Consider the following 21,046-nt stretch of genomic DNA (forward strand, 5'->3'; position numbering starts at 1 on the left):
TTTGGTACCTGGGATTTCTGTCACTATACTTTTTTTTTTTTGTGGCATTGGGGCTTGAAATCAGGGTCTCACCCTTGCTAGGCAGGGGCTTTTATTGCTTTTGCCACTCCTTCAGCCTCATACTTTTTTAAAAAATTAGGATATATTCTTTGTACAGGGGTGATTCTTTGTGTCACTATACTATTTAACATGGCAAAATAATGTCCCTACTCTTGACACTTGGTATTATTCCTTTAGTTAGCTTTATTTATCTGCTGGTACATATCGTGCACTAAGCTGTTATTTGCTGACTTACATAACTTAGTCATACTCATTTATATTAACTTCCTATTCCCTTAGCAGAATGCAAGGTCCATGAGAAGGGGAACTCTATGGTAGATTTCAGAGGTTTCATCTCTAGCACTGAGAATGGTTTCAGGCACACATATACACTGAATGAATGAATGAATAATTAAAAGAGTGTTTCTCCTGTGTTCTTCTACCTATTTAGGTGTCGATTATTTACTCTCTTTCTTGTAAAAACAACATAGTATGAAAATCAAAACCAGAGGCTCTGGTGTCAGATAGCTTGAATTGAATCCCAGCTTTTCCCTGAAAATATATTTATTGATAACAGTTACAATGATAAATAAGATGAAGGCTTACTTGTCTTGAGAGTCATGGAAACATTCTAATCTCTTCCACTACACTCCATAGCTATGGAAGGTCTATTAAGATTAATAGACCTTGTCTTTCACTCTCAGCTCTGTCACATAGTAGCTGAGAAAACTTAGCCCAGTTTTTTGACGTTTTGTCTTAATTTCCCCATCTTTCAAACAGTGCCTCTTTCATTAGCTCCATAAGATAATGTGCTATAGCACTACTATAATGCCTGAAGCATGACTTTAGTTCTCAGAAAATGTCAGCGGTTATTGGTAAATATAAAGTGCTAAGTAAAAGTTAAATGTCATCACGAATTTTTTTTCTGAACAATCTAGTAACTTTCTATGCTCTCCTATGGTGCTTATTTTTTACATCTGATCCATGCTTTAGCTGTATTGATCTCTCTCTCTCGCTGAAGTGTGTGTGTATCTGTGTGCAATACTTTCTCTAAATTAAGTTCCCTAAAACTTGGACTTAATTTTGACATTCCAAAGGCACAGACCAATACCAAGCACACAGTCCCCTTATTTCTTATTGTTTAATTGGAATTGGGAGTTCTGTTTTCCCTAGTCCCCTATTATTCTCTCTGTTCTATTCTGCTCATTTTAAAGAAAGGGGTTTTCCTTAAGGCATACCTCTGCTCCTCCCCTAACCCTTGGAGACAGACTTTATGTGCAGATGGAGCTTCAAATAAGCCAAATGAATGTCTCTTTGCTTGCTAGTCCTTACGTGAGGAAGTAACTAATTCACCAATTGATTTCCTTGATTTAGGGCCCAGCGAAATGGCTCTGGAGCAAATAACTCATTTCTGCAATCTTTTCAGAAGGAGGAATGTCATTACAACCTTGACTGAAACCTGACTTCTTTCTCCTTGATTTTTTCCACCTATATAATAAAAATCATAAAGATCCCAGGCAAATTTGTAGGAAGACTAGGAAAATTTCTCACAATCACTTCTGACTGTGCCTGTGAGAAAGAGAGCTTAACTCTTAACATTAGCAACTTGGAACACCGTTGTTGGTCTACTTTGGTGGTTACCTTTATTTTTGGTTCATAGTCAGTGTGAAATACATCAGTGATTGGAGATTACTAGGTGGGAATCCCATAGGAGTTCAGGTCGAAGACTTTTGTTTTTCTTTGTTACCAGGTGCTTGAAAAACTATTCTTTAGGTCTCTACTCAAATGCCACACATTTTGGCAGCCCTCCCTAACCTCCAAAGTAAGCCTCTGTTATACACAATCACAGTGCCCTAACAGCTTTCCTTCAAAGTCCTTATCAGTCTGAAAATGTTATTGATTTGTATGATTATTTACTTTAATTTCTATTTTCTTCACTATGCTGTGAACTCCACAACATCAGGAATGATTTTGCTCAACAGTGTCTGTTACATAGTAGCAACTCATCAAATAGGAGTCAATTTGCTAGTGAAGAAAAAGAAAAAGACCTGCCGGGTGCTGGTGGCTCACACTGTAATCCTAGCTACTTGGCAGGCTCAGATCCAGAGGATCACAATTTGAGGCCAGCGGGGCAAATTGTTTGGAGACTCTCACCTCCAAAATAACCAGAGCAAAATGGGCTGGAGGTGTGGCTCAAGCAGTAGAGCACCTGCTTTGCGAGCATGAAGCCCTGAATTCAAGTCAAAAGAGCCTGATTTTTTTTTAAATCAAGGAGAGGCCTGGTGATTTTACTCTGTGCTTCCTTGGAAGGCATGTATTCTCCATTTATAATCAGGAAGACAGGCCAGAAGAAACTATTGAACACAGCTGGTCTGAAACTCAGGGAAATGGTATCTTGCTGACACATGTCTGTAAGCTCTTGGTAATGCTTAAGTCCATGCATTAAACCTCATAAATAGTGTCTGATGAGAAAAGTAGTGATTTGGATCAAAATAGGAAAGGAGTCAGAGGGCAGCTATAGAAGGAAATCACATATTTCTTCCTTTATGATTCCACATCCAGATGGGCTGCAATGAAGATCATTACCAAATAGAACAATTTCATCATCAAACAATTGCTAATACCTATGGTGTTCAGAAGAAAAGGAGTACCTTTTAGTCCTTACACATTATAGGAATTTCATCTTATTCATCTTTTTTACAAACTTTCTATTCCTCAGCTGCCTGCCGGGGTCCCAGCTTTCCTGGATAGCTCCAGGTTCCCTTGAAATTTTGGGTGTGTTTCCTTTCTTGATTCTGGAGGACTTCTAAACATCTCTAATGAGTGTGGTTGTAGTTCTCCAGATTCTTCAGGGTAAAGTAGCCTCAAGACAACACAACCTGTCTTTCAACCCTTATGTGATCTAATTTTGGTGATATAGTCTACAAGCTACTTCTGTCCCTTTACTACTAGATATATATATAGAGTGGCAATGACATCATGTCCAGGCAATATGTATTTATTCACTCATCAACTTGTATTGACACAGTGTATTGACAACTCACTGTGTAGCAAGGAGACGGCTATTATTGAAGCAATCAGACAATTAAGTATGGAATTTGCATGTGAGATAAGTTTCATAAAAGAAACATTTACAGTGCTATAAGAACCTATAGACAAGGAGAGGGGTTAGCAATTTTTTTCTGTAAGAGCTAGAAGTTTTGGCTTTTCAGAGCAAATATGCTTAAGTCCAACTATGCAACTCTGCAGTTTCTGTGAACAGTTCATAGATGACATATAAACAGCTCATCATGTCTTTGTTCCAATAAAACTTTACTTATGAATACTGAGATATGAATCACAATGTATATGTCACAAAATTATTCTTAATTTGATTTTTTTTCAATTGTTTAAAAATGTGTAAAAAATTCTTAGCTTGTGGGGCTATATAAGACAGTTAGTGGGGTGGATTTGGCCCATGGGCTATAGTTTACCAACCTTTGTTCTACAGGATTAGAAATGGCTTTTCCTGTAAGAGAGATGTTTGCTATGAGATCCCCACCTGAGAAGGATAACTGGGTAAGGTAGCAACAGTGGTGGTAATGATAATGATGGTATAGCACTACTAGGCAAAAACCATAGGCCAATATGGCCTGCAATAGCATTGCAAATGCAAGGGAATCTGTGGTAATATGAGGGAAATGCGAACATTTTAAAGATTCAGAACAGTTTCCATAGTAAAAGAAACCTATTTGATTTGGCTTAAACCAACTTTTCCTAAGGATGAATGCTTGTGGACATGTATGGAACACACTTTTGGAAATGCAAGTCTAGGGAGTCCTGGACTATAAAATAGGAACTCCAGAATATATTTAGCACTTTTATTCCAAGAAATTTAGCCATGCAAATGACTCTAGAGTCCATGTACTACTTTCAAGGGGGTATTTCTGAGAATTTCTGTCTTTTTACTGTGGGATCTCTTAGGCTAGGATTTAACACCACTGGTTTTTGTAACAGATCAAGTGTGGACTTGCCTGGGGGCAAGGGGACAAATTGTGTGGCTCCCAGAAGTCCCTGTCTGCCATGTAATGATGCCGTTATAGCTGCAAGAGAATTGAATGTATTTTACCAAACGCTCAGTGGGGAAAACAATAACAGTAGATACTTAGCTGATGATGACATACTGCTCCTCTGGAGAGCTGTGAGAATCTATTGATTCTCACTTCATAAAATGCTTATTTGAAAACTCTAATATCGGTAAGATTTTGCCAAGTACTGTTCCGTTAATGTGGTCTCTCTGGGAGAAACCCAAGCAAAAAGTGGAAAATATTGTGTCCAACATTTTTATGTCCTCAGACATCTAGAAGTTTTGAGTTGCTTTGATCAGATGTTTCACAGTAGGTAGTGTTTTCCACCATTCATCCATTCATTTTGACTGCATGTGCTCTCACTTTAAGCATGCACATGAATCACTTGTTATGACTTTTTGAATGCCGGACAATGTCCTCTTAATTCTTTTAAAAATCTCTCCCATGCTGTGGAAAAATTTTGATAAGCACTTTTGGTTGAACATTTTTCAAACTATGTTTTCTGTGTGGTCTAGGATTGCTTTTCTGTGGAAGGCACATGTTGGGGAAAGAAAGTCTTGGGAGAGTGCTTATCTAGGAAGCCAGCTGATATACCCGGAAATGGAAAATTCCAGGAAGATATGTATGGCGTGCACCAGGTAACTGAATTTACTCTTTTTTGTCTCAATCTCTTTCTCTTATGTCTAGCTGTCTCTTTTTAACTGCCACCTCAGCTTTGGGTCAAAACAAGAGAGAAACACAACAACTAGAGTCTCTGCTCCTTTGTGCAGAACTGTTGCTGAGGTAAATAAATGATTTGGGTGCTTCCGCGGTACTTTTCCATTTCACTGGTAGAGGAAGCAGTGTTCATTATACATCAGAGTCATTTGCTGTAAATGGTGCATTTATCTCACTTCCTCTAGTTGAGTTTAAATCCTTAGTTAGCATCCATGAAAATCTTGCTTAAAATTTATACAGCATTAAAGCTGAAGGGACATTACAGATTTTCGGGCTGGATTTCTCATTTTTCAGATGAGGAAACTGAGGTGGCAGAGCCAAGGCTGAGTCCTGTCTCATGACTCCTACTTTAGGGCTCTCTCTGGTCCAACTTCTGTTTGTCACCCAGTGCCTGCAATTTTCTGACAGAGTATTGATTTTCTCTTTCAATTTAATGTAGACAATGACCTTATAAGACTTAAGAGATAAGAGGGTTCATCTCCCAAGACAGTAAAACAATGAAATCCTTTTCTCCACATATATGGAGAGCTGTGCTCATTTTTAGGGGAAGCATAAATAGGATATGCCATTTGACTAAGTGGAGAGAAGAGAATGGAGTGGGGAGGAGGATTATTTTACAGTAGCCAGATATATAGAGTCTCATGAACAAACTGAGCACAAGTAATAAAGAAGCTGCTGTTATTCCCCATGTATATATGGCCAGAGGGAAGGGTAACCAGGAAGGGATTTATGTGGACTGGTTACTGAGCTTCTTTATGGGTTCCTTTATAGGGCATCTGTGGCAGGTAAGTCAACATCAGGTGGAGCTAAGGAAGTTGGGAAAAAAAAACAGCAGAGTTTTGGCTCTTTAATTTTTTTTAATCTGAGAAGAGGGTGAAGAGCTTACTTTTTAAAATGAGCTTTTGCTTGCTGAGTCAACTTAAGTTTGAAGGAATTGGTACCCCTTTATTCTGCAACACTCATATTGCACTGCACCCTAAACTTTGGGGGATGGACAACCCCCCCACCATCTCTACACAACTTAAATTGATTGGTGACAACAGAACATGGATCTATGCTTAGGACTGATTGCCTGATAAAATCCACAATATCCAGGTAAGGTGTCCTCCACCCCTCACCAGGTACTGGAGGATTAAACCCAGGGCTTCTAGCTTTTTAGGCAAGGGCTCTACCACTTTATCCGCACCCTAGTCCCTTTGCTCTTAGTTTGTTTTTCAGATGGGGTCTTTTGCCCCAGTGGCCTTAGACAGCAGTACTCCTACATCTGTTCTCCTGAGTAGCTGGGATGATAGACATGTACCATCATGCCTGGTTTATTTTTGAGATAGGGTCCTGCTGTTATTTATTTATTTACCTTTTGGCCTGGGCTTGCCTTGAACTGCAGTCTTCCTAGCTCCAACTCCCAGGTACCTGGGATTACAGGTGTGTACCACCCACGTAAGTTTGAATTTCAGATAAACAATGAATGATTTTTAGTATAAGCATGTCCTAAATATTGCATGGGGGTCCTGGGTTTTTATTTGCTAAAATCTGGCAACTCTACTCATGGATGAGTAACTGGAAGTTTATGATAAGGACCAAAAGACTTTATTAAGATGAGAACTCCTTATCTCGGATAACAGATAACAGATTGTGTTTAGAGGAGATAAGTGAGTTGCTCTGGTTTCATAGTTGGCAAATGGCAGAGCTTGGTTCCCAACCTAACTTTTTTTGTATAACTTTTGGTATAATGCAGTACATTAATTTCACTAGTAGAATGAACATCATGGCCTGCTGGATTTGAGAAAGCTCCAGAAAGGAAGTGAGATTTGAGTTTTGGATGAAGGTGAGGAGGCATTCTGGTGGAAGGGCAGAAGCAATGGTCCAGAGTCAGAAATAAATTTTTGTTCAATGAAAGAAGAAATAGATAAGATGTCTTTGTGGGATGTAGATCAATCATAGGATCAGTGGATTCATGCTCGGGGGTATCGAAAGAAGGGAATACTAAAAGTTAAATAGGAGTTAGATTTTGTTGCATGTTACAGGTTTAAGGGTTTGGATTTTATGTGGAATATCATAGAAGGGAGATACTAGGGGTTTTTAAGTGACAAGTCAGCTCTATGCCAATGATCAAAATGATTTTTAAAGAAAGAGATGTTCTAAGAATTTGAATAGCAGATTTTTTAAGTTTTTTAGAGTTAACTTACCTCTCAGATAGTTAGGGAGTTCACTGACACACTTTACTTCTCTAGGGAGGAAGAATAGCAATAACCCAATCCCCTTGAGAAAATAACCTTACAGTGGAGCATGATGATAATATCCCCGCTATGATTATAATCACAATTCTGAAGAGAGGGGGCTGAAAGTTGAGGGCCTCTGCCCAGGTGAGGTGTGTGTGTGTGTGCATGTGTGTGTAAATGTGTGTATATGAGTCAAGTAATTACCTGAAGCTTCCAGAGCAGCATGATCCAAGCAGAAAGTATAAGCTTTTTTCAATAGAGTGCCAACCAAGTACCTTGATAGTTTGTCTGATGAACATTACAACCTGAAATTCTTCAAGTAAAGATATGGGTAGGGAGACATTAGAGTTAATGGGTAGGGTTTTTTTGTGGGGGGGAGCCCATTAATAGGATCCATACAAAAAGCCAGTGACTCTTTGGCAAGTCAGATCAACTTAACAGCTAAGAAATAGGTCTTCTGCATTTGTAGCTAGGAGTTAACTAAATTTGGAAGAGTGTGAAGATCTCCAGAAGAATGACACACCAACATCCTTTCTAATCCAGTCCCTGAAGGGTCCAAGGCTGGTTAACCTTTAGCACTATGTGAGGAGTAGACTGATCCAAGGAGTAGAAGTCCCCTTTCACCTCAAGTATTTTCCCATCAACTGACTGATAGAATAAAGAATACTTGGATTAAGATAAGCATTAATTACTGTGTTAAGATTAAAAGACAATGATAGATGTGTATAGGAAACATCACTAAGGAGTATGAGTTTTTATGCAAGTTTAAGCAGAGAAAGCAGATCTTTGAGTGTTTGGTGAGGCAGCAGAGGACTGGATGTCTGTCAATTAAGCAGAATGGATACCAATGAGGATCAGTGAGAATTGACTGTTAAGACTAGCACTGCCAACTCTGATAACAACACACATTTCCTATTGTGGACTCTATACACATCGTTTCATGTGGTAATTAAATATTAGATATTATGTATTTTCAGTTCTATCCAATTATGTAGGAAATGTGCTCTGAGGTGAGATTTTGCATGCTCAAATGAACTTCTCCTGCTCCATGGAAGTGTCCCATGGGGAGGTGAAGACAGAAAACTCTTGGAAACCAGTGGTATGAAAGGTTCATACACTGAACAAATTGAAGCTTGTGCTCTACTCTGGAAAATAGGTGCCTTTTCTTAATATTGGAGCTGACACTAAAGGATGAACATAAGACACCCCATTGCTGAGAAATGTCCCAAACTGAACTCCTGAGAGCCAGCATCTGCACATAATTACTTAGGGCACATAACTCTTTTATGGGTGCTCACTTAGTAAAGCATTTACATTTACATTCACAGCTCATTAGGTTGCTTGTGAATTTGATTTGAACATTTTAAGTGGGATTGTTTTTAATCTTTGGAGGCACTATAAACCCACAGTCACGCTCAACTGCTATAGACTGTTGGAAAGAAAACTATATAACTAGTTTGTTTTGCCTCCTAGGAGAAGTTTTATAAGGTAATGGTAAAACTGACCATGAAGAATTTAAGGGGAAATTTTTTTTCTTTTGAAGCGCAAGGCATATGGAACTGTTAGGATCAAAAGAAAATTTACTTAAAACTCTGTTGGAGAAAGAACAAAATTAAATGTGACTTTTGAATTGTTATAAAAATCATAAAACAGATTTTTTCAAACAGATGTTTTATTTTAAAATAGTAAACACTGCAGACTTTCTAGAAACTGTCAATAGTTTGGAAAACCAATTCACTCTCTTCCCTGGGGCTCTTGCACTGCTTGGTAATGATCACCGTTGGTCTTTAGCAAGGCGGTCTCTACCAGCAGTACATTCGGAAGTGTGTCATCTAATGTAATTTTTTTCTTTAGGAAAATGGATACATTTGCAGTTTATTCATGGTGCCAGGTGTTCCTTAGCTGTGTACTTTGGGGCTTGAGTTAAGTGCTTGCAGTTTTCCTTTTTCATGGGAAACCTATAAAATGAGAGATTTGCTTTTGGGCCATGTTTCATAAAGGCAGTTCTTCCTTGAGTATCTGTAGAAACATTGATTTTGAATCCAAATGTTATCTCAAGGAGACTTTTCTTTGCCTTGATACTTCAGTGTGGGTCTGGTAGTATGGACTGTACATGGAGCAGGTGCAAACTGTGGTCTGGTTTTTGATATGTGCTAGAAAAGACCAGTTAATCCAGTGCAACCTTGGTAATATTGTATTAGATTTGATTAGTGTCTGTTGGATAGTCAAATAGTGGGGGGAATGTAGGGACAAACACTCCCTAGAGCTTGTTATTCAAAGGCAGTGTTTTCCCAACAAGTTTTACTAAGGTAGCTTATTGACATGATAGATATTAAGATTACAAAGTCAGGTCTGGTGGGACACATCTATAATGCAACATTGGGAAGTTGAGGCAGGAGGATGGAGGACAGCTTGGGCTACAATAATGAAACCTTGTCTCAAAATAAAACAAAAGAAATGACGAAAAAGCAGGAGACAGCAATGTTAACACAAAGTTCCATTTGTTTCATATTAGACTGAAACACCATTAGTCAGAACATGAGACACAGAGGAACTTTTTTCCCCTCCCCTGTGCTTTCTCTACCAGCCCAGACAGCAGCCCTACCCTCATCCCTGTCCTCCAGAGCAGTCCTCAGCTCAATGTCCTCCCTCTGGCTCTGCATACCATTCCTTTCTTTCCTAGGTCTATGAGTAATCCTCTGACAACTCACCCTTTTCACAGTCCTACATAGCTCTTCTAGTCAGTCCTGGTGGTTTCCTCCCCATAAGAGGAATTATAGTCAAGGCATCCCATTAAAGGCTGGATAATCCCCAAGCTTCATTGCCAGATCTCAGTTGAGAGACCACAGCTGTGACTTGCTCCCACTACTTGAGAGCCATCCCCCCAACCCTTAAAATGAAGCTATTTCAATAAAGGATCCTTAACATTAGAGACCATCGCTCCCAGGTTCTAGAAAAATGCTAAAACTAGAATTCCTGTTTCAGTTAGGCTCTAACTTGTAGGAAATAAACATCCATCAAGGGTGGAAGAAACAAGTGCATTTAGCTGAAGCACATGACAGGCCACACCCTAGACACCCCAAGCCCTGTGCTACTCTAGGAGGTGCCATTCTCAAGACTCAGCTGTGAATGGCATCACCTGGAGTTGTATGGCAGACATACAAGACATATGGAGTCTTGGAAGGTGAATTTGTCAAGTGTCTTACCTAATGGATTCTAAGCATTTGTGAGGGCAGGTCTCATAGTCTGCATAAGGAACTTGGAGTGGGTCTGAGACTGTCTCCATAATGCCTTGTGCAAAGGATGTGTTTGTTATCCATTGGTTAAACAAATGAATTTTTTTCAGACAGAAAAAGCACAATAAATGAAATGAAACATAAGGTCAAAAAGAGATGAGAAGATTGGCTTTGTGTGTCTGTGTCCACAGCAGTTGGAATCAGAAAAACCTAGATTCAAGCTAAGGCTCTAGTATTTAACAGCTGTGTGACGTCTTTGATCCTGAATTTCCTTATTTGCCAAATGAACATAAGAACTGAGCTGCCTCCCTTAGAATGTGGTTGTTAGATCTGAACAGCTAGTAATTATGTAGAAATTGCTGTAGGATGGTACTTCTCCAGCTCAAAATGATTCCCTTGATGGTTGGCCCCAATTCCCATTCTTAGGAATGGGCCCCCATGGTTACATTTCTATAATGTGACCCAACGCCTACTTGAAAATAAGGGATTGGATCATCAGCTAGCCTTTGGCCCAACTGAAGCACTTAGAATCCCTGCCCAGGGAAATTGGAGATGACCTGAGAGTCTCAGCTTCCATTGTTTGAAATTGTAACTTGGAACTCAAAACTTGAGGACAGCCATCAATCTTCTCTCAGGCACATTGCTCACTGAGGAGCTGAAAATACCAGTTTTCTAAAAAATAAGGAACACATGTGTAAAAAGAATCAGAGGATAAAAATGAACAACTGCTCTGTGGGCGCCAGAGACCCTACTGCATTTTGCTCTTGGGGACTCAGAGATTCTTGTATCCTTATAATAAATTCCCATTCATGCCTAAGCCTATTCGAGTTGATTTTTGCCTCTTTCAATAAAAGCATTAAAGGATGTTTGTGATGTACTTTCTAATATATCTTCTCCACAGTTTTAAGTATAGCCAGAGCTCCTGTTCCTCACAGGAGATCTCTGTATTTTAAAATACATAGGAGCATAAGGAATAGAGGTCCTTTTTAGACAGTTTTGACCCAAAGCCCAGAGTTTCCAGATTTGCCACTGTCTCTTCTTATTCTCTTTTAAGGTAACAAGCATTCCAAACCCCAGCAGCTGTCACCATGGTGATCAAGATTCCCCTATGGTATCTGCCTGGCACGGGCCACACAACAGCCCTGACTGCAGAATGTGTGAGGTATGCTGAGTGAATGGTGTGGGGAAGTGTCAGGAAAGCAAGCAAGGCCACGGAGGCTCCTTTCCATGCAATTAGTGACTTTTGTTTCTGCCTACCTTTTGCCAGTGCGGTAGAGCAAGGTGCAGAAAGTCGCTACAGAAAATTAGTTGCAATTTAGGTAATATCTCAAATGCCCTGCCAGTCACTTGATTATGTGATTGAAAGGAACATTGCGTTTGGAGATTTGCAATTTTCTGGTGCGATTGGCATCACACAATTACATTTCCTGTCCTTTATCACATTGTGGAATACCGAGACAAATTTGCTTCTGCTTAAATTTATCATATTACAGGGGAATATAGAGGCAGACTCAGCCAGTTGCTTTAGACCATGTGATACCCCTTATTAGCTGGGGACATTTAGCAGTATTACTGCCCGAAGATCTCTCTTGAACATGTTCTGACCAAGAGGAGTGTTCCCTCAATTACTTTGAAATTGAGATTTTTCTCCTTAACCATGGCATTGCCTTCCGAAAGGAGGAATGGAGGCCTATCTGCCTTTTGCAGCAGGTACACAGAGTGAATCCAGAATAACGCTGCTATGAAGGGGACTTCCTTCTCCTTGAGAATCTGGGAGCAATGTGCCAAAATGGGACATTTAAGATATAAGGCCAGGTGAAAACTGGAAAAATGTTTAAGTACTGACTTGTTTTGTCATAGTTATAACACTTCAAAATTTTAGCTTTTCAAGAAAGGTAACTTAAATATTTAACTTAGGAAACAGGTAAAGAGCCTGAAGGTCTTGCATACAAAAATTCTCTGCAGTCCATTAGGTACTCTTTGGCTCTCATGGACTAACCGAGATTTTCCTTTCCTCTGTAAAGGTGGTATTAAAAAATAATTCAATCTCTGCCCCTTGGTTTAACTGAGTCTTTCAAGTCATTTGTAAGTGGTTGGTCCCTGCATCAGAAGCTTATGCTTGTCAAAAGTAAGTACATTCCTGAGCCCCAGCCTAAGCCTTCAGAACTACACCACCAGGGACCAGAGGAAGCTACATTTTTAACAAGTGCTAGAGGTGGTTTTGTTAGACACACAGAACATCTTGGAAATGGGGACCTGGGGAAACCAGTGCTGAGGACTCAAAGTAGCTTCCTGCTTAAAGGTCTCTTTAATATCCACATGCCTGTTTTTTCATCAAGCCAGTTTCAAGGCTTGAACTCCCTCAGGAAGGGGACTCAGTGAGTGCAGGAATTGTGTCTCACATTTTTCCCATTCTCTGGGGAGAATATATCTCACATATCTCCATCTCAGAGATGGAGATAAAACCCCATCTCTGTTTTAGTGTTTATGGATTGATCATGGTTTGAGTTGATCACACTTGCTTATTTATCTATGTATTGTCTGTCTCTCCCTTCTAGAGCATGAACTTCACAAGGGCAGGGCTGTACATACCTTCTGCCCAGAACACTTATACATACTAGGTGCCCAATTGATATTTATTGAGTGGATGAAAAAACTAAAAACATAATTTTAGGGGACATATCTTACAAGGGGAGGGTAAACAATGAAAGGCACAGAAGTTCTGTCTGGAATTTGATGTGGGCAAGAGATTAGCCTGACTTTTACATTAATGGATCAATACCATCCTCTTCTTTAGCTACCACTGTTGTCTTCTCTTGCTCCCCACTTAGTCAATAAAATGACTTGAAGACTTGCTTCCAGAGTAGCCAAGCTCATTAATTAAAGTCCACTGCTTGATTCTCTCTGGCCTACTCTGTATCTGTTCAGGTCTGGGTTACAGAGAGCAGCGCTTATACTCAGAGTCAACTTCACCCCCTACTGGCTTTAAGATCTTGAGTTTATTCTGGGAATTTAGCAGTCATGGGCAATCTTATTTGCATAGAGATAAGAAAAACAGAAAACAGTTGCGATGAAAAAAATCAAGAACCCTTTATAAGTTGTTTCTGACTTAATGCAGAAGGGCCTCAAATGTGAGTCATGTAAGAACACCTGATATTTAATTTATAGGACTTGATTGCTTTTTAAAAGGGTATTAATGTATTGAGCTTCTGGATAAACTGTCACTTGGGACTTTAGTGAACAAGCTCCACTTAAAGAATAGTGGCCATTTTAGCCATAAAGTTATAGTAAAAGAGTTTAGGGAAGGGCTGTTAAAACGGCCTATCTTTTGAGGGACCTGTCCTGGTTGCAGAGTATGTTTGGAGCCTTCGAGAGCCAGAGACCAGGAAGAAGCCAGGATATGGTGGACAGGGTATAAGGGACCCACTCAGTTGTGGGCATGTTGCCGGAGAGCGAGGCTACTGGTTCAAATCACAATGTCCAAAGCAGTAATATACTAAGGTGGATCTGGGCTCCTATGAAGATCAGAGGCCTGATTTAGTGTTTGAGGAAGACCATGGCGTCACTGGTGATGTCTGTGGTCTAATGATGGCTGGTTTAATCTCTTGAGAGTGTGGGACTTGTCAGGATCTCCTTTCTGGAAGTTGTAGTAATGGCTAAAACATTGGGTTATCAGGGCTAGGGTGAAGGTAAGGGGAGGCTACAGCTCCATGACCATTCAACTGTCTTTTGTCTATGGCTGACTAGGAATATACATGAATTCCATAATACCTCTGCTATTGGGATTGGGCCCCCTTTACTGATAGGCTCTCTTACCAGTAACTTAAGACTGAGGGCATCTTAGCCTTCCAGATGCAGGGAACCAGTGTTTCAAGCTGGGGATAAGTCAATATGGATGATTGCTGCTGTATGTCACCCTAAATTTGAGAATCCTTTGACAGTCACTCCAAGAGCCAGAACACTGGTGCAGAATCTGAAGATCTGAGAGCCCAATGTAGGTATCTGGTTGGACAACATTGGACAAGAGTTTATCTCTGTCAGCCTCAGTTTGTTTTAATGGAGTTGATCTCGGGTTGGGGGACAAGCGAGTTTCTATAATATTTTAGGGTGATATTAAATAAACAAAAAATTATCCTTTTTATTATCCTTATTGCCTTTATTAAAAAGGCTATACTAGAATGTGATTTAAACATGAACTCTTGGCTCAGTGTACATTTCTTGCCTCCTCTCTTTTTATCTTCTGTAAACACATCCTATCTGTTTTCAGGCCTGGGTCAAAGCAAGATGCCAAATTCAGATCTCAGTAGGAGCACATGATTATTGACACCTGCCCTAGTGACTTAATTGCTTTCAGGTCAATTGTATGCCTTTTTGTTCATTCCATACCCTTGTATCAATCTCTTACTATGTCTCAATTACTGTGTTAAACACTGGGCATGCAGAGATAAAGCCTTGCCATCAAATAGCTTGGGTGTGTTGGGGGAACAGGGGCATGTAAAATAGTAGTCTTTGTTTGGAACTGACACTACAGAATAGTGATTAGCAAGTTTTAGATGTTTCCAAGTTCTCGCACTGGATCTTATTTAACCAGTGAACATGTGCAGATACACATGGTAGAAATCAAGGCTCACAAAAATGAAATGTCACTGCAGGTTTTGTTAGTGAACGGCAGAGTACTCACACTTGGGACCCCTAATTCCAAGTCTGATGCACTTGCAACATGGGGCAGTGACCCCAGGACTCAGCCATCTTACTCAACCATTCACACACACAGAGCTGATGTATTACAAAGCTGATTTCCCCAAGTGTTGAGTGGAGAACTTGTTAGCAAGACATTCTGTGCATTTTGTTAGCCAGCCCTACCAGAGACAAGGATAACAGATCTGGGCTTATAATCCCAGGTCGGATGAATCTAGGAGCCGCAGGCAGGGTTCATCCCGGGCTCAGTCTGGCTTTCTTGCTAGGAGTGCAGAGGTCAAGGTCTGCAGCAACAGATCTTGGAACTGCTGCCAGAAGTGAAGTATGAACTTCCTCTCCCTGAAGAATTCTGCCTGCCAGTGAGGCAAAAGTAATTACTTGTCCCTGCTAATTGAATTCTGAACTTTAAAGTGGAGGTTCTGACTTAGGTTAACTTGACATGGGCAGAGTTAAAACTTTAACTTAAAGAAAAAAATAGCAACGAACTTCCTTTGGTACTTGGAACTCGGCAGTCTAAGTTCCTCAGGTCTGTAGGTGCTAGCCTCCTTGGAAATTGTCACCAGGCATGCCTGGCTTATAACCTTTCCTAATGCACAAGGATTACCTTCCTGTAGGGCAAGAAATGATTTCAGTCAATATCATTCTATAGGATAACCCCCAGCTCTGGTACTTCCCATACTTAGTTTCGGATCTGTTTTAAATTTTTTCAAATTTGCTATTATCAGCTAACATTTTTAACAACCAACATTCCTTGATTGCTGATGATATGTTGGGCAAGGTTCTAAAAAGAAAAAGTATGTTAACTGATTTCAGTCTTCAGAACTATACTATACAATGGACCCCGTTTTCACTGTTCAGCAGCAGAATTAATTGAGGCACAAAGAGGTTAAATAATTTACCCCAAAATCACAGAGTTCAGAAGGCAGCAAAGCCAGGATTTGGACCCAAGGAATTTGACACTAGAGTGTCCACATTGAACTTCTCAGGGCATTGCCCAGATTGGAGGTACTGTGTGACCTCTGTCAGAGACAGAGCCAGTTTGGACTTCACAGTTTTTTGAAACCTGAATAATGAGAGGCTGGAAAGTGCCAGTCTGAGTTTGACCTGTCACCTTTTAGCTTAGAATGCAGATGTTCTATAGAGGACGGTAAGACATAACCCAGAAATGATCTGGTCTTTGGAAAAGAATAGATATCATATTATTGTATGATTATGTCATTGGGATCTTGGTTGACTTGCTTGTGCCTCTGCGTTAATATTCCTTGGTAGAGGTGGAAAAGCCCAGGGTGGGGAGTTGGGACTTTCTGCTAATTTGGAGATTGGACTTCTAGAATATTTTCTATTGATGTAAGTGTGACATTGTTGACTTTCCAAACTAGCAAAAACTGGACATGCAGGGTATGTAAGCCTGTCTTTTCTCACTGGAGTGATTTGGGAGTGGCAGAAGTAGATTGATAAAGGTGTCTGGGTTTCCCTTTCTCAATTACTGACTTGGATGCAATTTTTTTTCTTTTGTAATAGTGGGGTTTGAACTCAGGGCCTTATGCTTGCTAGTCAGGAGCTCTACCACTTGAGCCATGGCCCCAGCTCTTCTCAGTCACTGACTTGGGATTCATTAGCCATTTTAGGATTTGCTAGGAGTTGGTTGGCAGGAAACCAGGTGTGAGAGGTCTGAGAGTGAAGGAGACATACTGCAATGAAAAGCTTTTTATTTGAAAATATTTTCTTTCAGAGCAGTTATTTTGTGGTATTATTATCTTTTGGTAACAATGAAAGCATTATTACTTAAAAATGAACATTGGTTGTAATGCCCTGAGTGGATATTAATTGGTGCTGCTTGAGAGAAGCCTTTAGAAAAGTGAATAATTAATTTCTGGGGCTTCTATTTCCTACCTGTAAAATGGTGGTTATGAAACCTACCTCATGAATTATTGAGGCTGTTCAAGTTCAGGCTTACACTGAAAAAAAAAATCTTCACCCACAATTACAAGAATATTATTGCAACATTTCACTCTAGACAGAAGCTTTTGTAATTTGGTTTCATTTGCCACATCTCCATCCTCCTAAGTGCTGTCTCTTTACCCTGACAATCCAAACAGGTTCCATTAGACACAAAGATGTCCTGAAGGCCACGGGACTATTAATGCCCAGGCTTAATTGAATGACAAGTCCAATTTCGACAACACTGATTTACTTGCTATGGGAAAAGTGCCAAACCTGGAGTGAGTTTAATTGAACACGAGTAATACCTTGTTTATTCTTTACCCATCAAATGGCTCTGTGTGTGTGTGTGTGTGTATAAAAATACACAAAACAGTATACAAATATAACAATGCTGGTATAGTTCAATTTGGAGCAGATTTTCATGTGTGCTTCCCAAGATTTTATTGCACTGTTTTCACCTCAAACTGTGGGTGGCAGTAGAGACTTGGGAAATGGTCTCTGTGCAGTGCAAATTACTTTTCAAGGCATATTAATGGCAAGGCAATGATTGCATGGAGTAATAAGTAAATTGAATCTTCATTTGTGAACTGTAATTGGCATTTCTTTATGATTTCTCATTGTACTCATGTGGTCAAAAGCAGTGAGAGAGCGCTGCGTTCTAGGACCCTCAGTGACATGCTGTCTTTTAAATATACCTTTCATTATTTGGACCAATAATGGCCCCTTTAATTGGGGAACCACAGATACGCTGCCCCCCCCAGAGTCCTCTTTCTTTTGATGATGGTGTCTTGTTGACATCTGACCATTTTGTCTTTCAGTGGACCCCAAAGTGTTTCCTAAGGCTAATAGAAGCTAGTATATTAAACTTGGCTTTGAGTTCTTTGCACATGGGCCTGTCCTCTGTGGTAGGCAGTGCCCAAGGCCTTCACAGCTCACAAGATTAGCATGTACTTGTCCCCACTTGAGAAGGACAGATACACTATAGTTTTGAGTTGGTCTCTAAATCCAGGATTAAAGTGAAAGAGGCAAATGGGATATGAAAACCTACTTTCTATTCACTAAATGTTCTTCCTTGAGCCACAGGAATGCAGGGGATGCCTTCATGGGTTCAGAAAAGACAGGCAAAAATTAAAAATGGTGAAAACTATTGCTAGTGGGGATGTGGGGAAAAGTATATTCTCATACACTATGTGAAACTTCTAATTAAAAAAATCTTTTATCTATGCCTGAAATGCCAAGCCACAAGGAAAATAGCCAGAACCTATGAATATATGTGAAAAAAAAAGAAAAGAAAAATAAACAAAAAATACCTATCAATAAGAAAATGGCTGCATAGACTTTGACTAATTTCTTCCATGGAGTATCATGATGACATTAGCAAGAATGAATTGGTGCAAACTATTGTCTTAGAAGGTATTCTGGAAAGTATGCCTTAAATTACCAAGGTGAGATGGAGAGAGACATGTTTAACAGTCATCTTTATAAAATAAATCACCACAAAATCCATTAATTTCATGTTTTCATTTATGTTTTACTCCTTGTAAATTGGATCTTTCCAATTTTTCTAGAGAGAGTTTTTATTTGTTTCTGTGGGACACTATCAGGAGTGTCACTAAATGGAAGTCACTTTAAATAAAATTTTATTGGTGAGGCTTTATTTTTAAAATCTCAATTATTGTATGAATTCAGGCTGTAAATCTGTGTGATGATTAGTTTTTGATCAAATTCTCAGGAAATGTTTTGTTGTCTTTGTTCTCTCACTGCCTAGGTTTAGGCACTAAAATTTTTTTTCTATTCTTCATGGAAAGCTTTCTTACACTAGAATATAAACCTTTGGTCTCCTGCTTTTAAGTTAGGGGCTCCTATTAGACCCCTTTACTAGGATAATTTGTCTTTCTCAGTGGTACATAACAAAATTGTGCATTGTATAATTGATGGTATGTGTGCATGTATTTAATTATATTAAAAGGGCATGAAGAAAAATGAAAGACAGGGCATATCTTATTGTTAACGTGGGTTACTTGAATAGCTGTGGGTGAAAGAGAAAAGAGAGAAAGAGAGGGCAAACAGAAACAACAAAAGAAAGTTTGCAAAATCTGGGGTAGGGGGATAAAGGAGAATGGTGGAGGGGGTGAATTCAACTACGATATATTTGATATATTGTAAGAACTTTTGTAAATGTCACATTGTATCCCCCACACAGCACAACAATAAAAAAGAAAGATGCATTATGCAGTACATAAATTGTATTCCCATTTAAGTGAAATTATGTCTGTTTGAGTGCACACTTATGAAGGACTTAAGGAAGCTTGCTTATTGTTTGGTGTAAAAAACAAGTTGTATATTAAGAGTATGGGTCTATTCAGGGAAACTCAAATGACTTTTATATGTATAAATGCTAGAAAGCATTTGGATGAATAAGCATAAAGGTTGAAGAGACTTGTTTTATACAATGTCGTTAAAGCTGCTGTGTGTACTAGGGATAAGAGTCAGATGAAGTGGAGGTGGCTGGCTGTGGTGTGTCGCAGAGATGATTAGATCTTTGCAGAACTTTGCATGATTTTACCTTGCAAACACACATAAATTGCCTTCATAATTTGAAGCACCTCACAATAAAAAAAGAATCCAAGTGACTCATGTGCATAGTTTGATGCTGGATTTCCTTCCTAGTCTTAGAGGTTTAAAAAGGCTGTTTGAAAGCAGGCTGACAATATCTCCTGGATGAAGAGAGACCTTTTCTAGAAACCCAATGAGGCACCATGGGCTGATCCAAATATCCCCTTCTTCCTTGGTATTTCTTATGCTTAAGTTTCCATATCAGGTTAGGTTTTATATATAGTTACCTGCCTTTACCAACTCATTTATGAATGTATTTATCAATTATTTTGCTATTTATCTTTCCAGATGGAACTCTTTTGGTCCTGTACTTATCTATATTCCCATGGAAGTATAGTAGGTATTTTCAAGTCTGAGGCAACCAGGGGAAGGATAAATCAACACTATGAACAGTCATAGTACCTGTTTGGTTTTGAACTTCTCTCTGTTTCCTTTTTCAGATTTTTATTAAGGTACAGATTATGAGTCAGATGCTGTGTTCGATCTGAGAGATACAAGACTCAGACTGGAATTCTTTTGGTAGGGTTAGGGTAACCAGCCAGTGCTCTCCTTTGTGGCCTCATTAACATTTCTCCCTACAGTCAGAGTACTGAGTTCCTTCTCCTTCTTGACCCAATACCCTGCTGCTGCTTCTACCACTTCTGCAGCTAGAGTCTTGTTGGTGAGGACCACTTGCTCTGTTCTAGAAGGGGCTCTGATTGTTGTTTCCATCTTCTGTCTATCTCTCCTCCACCTCATTATTAGAGTTGGTGGTTGGGGCTGCCTTGTGGCATAGAGGTGGGACCTCACAGAATTCCTACCTCTTTGCCTGGTCCTGTCTAGTTTATTCCTCGCCATCTAGGGGAGCAGGGTAGATCTATTCACTAGCTGGAGAGATTCTTTCTAGGATCACAGAACCCCTCTGGTCTCATAATCTCTATGCTCTTGCATGCTGATCCATTAGCTTTTCACACTTAGGTTCTCTCTGTCTGTCTAGCTATCTGTCTATCTGTCTGTCTATCTATCTACATGTACACACACACACAATTTTATGTCCTTGCCCTTTATCAACTGATTTTCATTTAGTTTTTAACTTCTCACACCCAGAGGCAAAGTTTGAAGACTACTAAAATTTGCTATCAGAATATACTTTCCTTCAGAATCTATTGGTTTATCCTAAATTGGTTCTGGGATTTAAATTTTCTAATTTATCAGAGAGTAACACTTTTGTGTGGCGCCAATTTTCCCTGGTTACTTAATACCTGTCATTTCTTTGTTTATTCATTCAAATACTACATTTTGAGCGTACAATTCAAAGCACAATGGTGGAAAGAGGATAAAGGTAAAAGAGAGGGCCTAACTTCTCCAAACTTAAGCTGTATCTACACTGACAGGATGAGTAATCACAGAAGGTTACATGTGACTAGGATGGGGATTATTGGTGGGGTTCAGAGAACAGGAACAAATGGTTTGGATAATCAGGTTCAGGAAAGGCCTCAGGGGGAAAGAAAAGACTTGGATTTGTTCTTGC

General features: G+C 39.6%; 1 long non-coding RNA gene across 1 annotated transcript in view; it reads left to right on the top strand.

Moving 5' to 3' along the window:
* Nucleotides 1–21,046, top strand: part of LOC141424624 (uncharacterized) — a 280,393-nt gene that overhangs the window by 234,169 nt on the left and 25,178 nt on the right. Inside the window, exon 2 of the long non-coding RNA XR_012449497.1 lies at nt 4,622–4,744. This is a non-coding gene — a long non-coding RNA (uncharacterized lncRNA). The remainder of the gene's footprint in view (nt 1–4,621; nt 4,745–21,046) is intronic.

This window comes from Castor canadensis, chromosome 7 (assembly GCF_047511655.1).
Source record: "Castor canadensis chromosome 7, mCasCan1.hap1v2, whole genome shotgun sequence".
In the NCBI taxonomy this organism is placed as follows: domain Eukaryota; kingdom Metazoa; phylum Chordata; class Mammalia; order Rodentia; family Castoridae; genus Castor; species Castor canadensis.